Source organism: Cajanus cajan, chromosome 9 (genome assembly GCF_000230855.2).
Source record: "Cajanus cajan strain Asha chromosome 9, NIPB_CcT2T_4, whole genome shotgun sequence".
Taxonomy (NCBI): domain Eukaryota; kingdom Viridiplantae; phylum Streptophyta; class Magnoliopsida; order Fabales; family Fabaceae; genus Cajanus; species Cajanus cajan.
In genome coordinates this window covers 10,189,261-10,191,408 of record NC_138525.1, presented here as the reverse complement: position 1 = coordinate 10,191,408, position 2,148 = coordinate 10,189,261, and positions in this window count along the sequence as shown.

Here is a 2,148-nt window from a genome sequence, read left to right as displayed (position 1 = left end):
ACATGATTTGGGTGAGGTACATGTTTGCTTTAAGTATTGTAGCTTTCATGTATGGTTGTGGTATGATGTATATTATAGAATTATTTTCTATGCTTACATATTTTTGAACTCTAGCTTACCTTTCTGTTTTCATTGTGGTTTGGGTTGGGATGATCATATGTTGTATGAGAACAAATTAGGGTTAGGCTTGAGGAACTGTCGCTACAAGAAAAACTGTTATTATCTACGGAATATTACTTATGGAATTTTTCGTAGATAATGTTTAGTTATCTATGGAATATTACCTATGAAATTATTTTTGTAGATAACTTTTAGTTATTTACAAAATATTACCTACAAATTTTTTTTTGTAGATAATGTTTAGTTATCTACAGATAAAATTCGTAGATAACAACTTTCATGGGTTATCTACAGAAAACTATTCGTAGATAACGTTATTTACGGATAAAATCCGTAGATAACAACTTTCGTGGGTTATTTACGGAAAGTTTTCCATAGATAACGTTATCTACGGATAAACTTTTCGTAGATAACAACTTTCGTGGGTTATCTACGAAAAACTTTCTATAAATAACGTTATCTATGGATAAACTTTTTGTAGATAACTTTATCTACAGATTTTCCATAGATAACCTTGGTGGGATGTAGGGCAAAAAAATTTATGCTGTAAGTGATGTAAAAAATATTTGGTAAAAAATAAATATTATTAAAAATTGTCATTTTAAATTTTTATTTTAATAAATTAATGATGATAAAAAATAACATACTAATATCTGGTTTTAAATTTGATATAAAAATATTATGATATAATTAGATAAGATTTTAAATTAGTATTTTATTAATAGTTGATAATTAGAAAATAAAACAAGAATAAATACATTTTTTGAATTTTATATTTTAGATTTAAGATGAATAAATATATTAAGTTAATTAATAATTTATTTAAAATGTTAAAATTTAATTTATAAAAATAATATTTTAAAAGAGAATGGTTATAATAATACCGGTGTAACTTTTACTAAGTATTACACCGCTCAATAACTTTATATTAAATGTGAATTTTATAAATTTAACCATTAGATTGAAAATTTTTTACTCTTAGCTCATATATACAAAATTTTATATGAATTCAAGATGATTTGATACTTCATTCTTGTAAAACAAAATTGACGTAATATATACATTTCAAAATATACTAAAATATGAACACTTTGATTACATTCAAGTTGTTGTTCAATTTAACAAAATTTGATATACATATAAAGTGATATGAACTTTCAATCTATCGATTGGATTTACAAAATTCACGTTTAATATAAAGTTATTGAGCGGTGTAATACTTAGTAAAAGTTACACTGGTGTTATTATAACCCTTATCATTTTAAAATATATAAATTATTATTTAAACTTTTAAATTTATAATAAATTGTATCATAATATTAATTTTAAATAGAAATGAGTATATTGTTAATTATACAAGTAAGTATATATATATAAATAAAGATTAATTAAATATAATATAATTATTATTATTGGTAATATAATTATTATATATATTTTTATATTTTTATAACGATCTGGACACATTAAAATGAGAGGGATCCAAAAATAGTATAAGTCTGAAATTGTATAGTTGAGGATATGACTTAAATGAATTAATTTGTACTACTTATACTGACAACATGCATCTGCTTTACAGTAGCTTATCTCATCAGAATTTCACAATTAAGCGTGCTTGACGTGGAGTAATATAGGGATGTGTGACTTTCTGGGAAGTTTCCTAGAAAATGTGCAGTAAGGATAAAACACGTTGAAAAATGAAGTGTCATGAAATAGCATCCTTAAGAGACCAAATATAAGGGTTGTTACATTAATAAATTTATTAAAATTAAACAATTTTTTTTGAAGAATTCTTAGGTTATCTCCGAAAAAAATCCGTAGATAACAACTTTCGTGGGTTATCTACGAAAATTTTTTCGTAAGTAACGTTATCTACGAAAAATTTTCTGTAGGTAACATTATCTATGACCTTATTATCTACAGATTTTTGGCCGTAGATAATCTGTAGATAATTAAGACTTACCTATGGATTTTCATGCTTATCTACGGATTTCTTCCGTAGATAATCCTGATTTTTCTTGTAGTGTG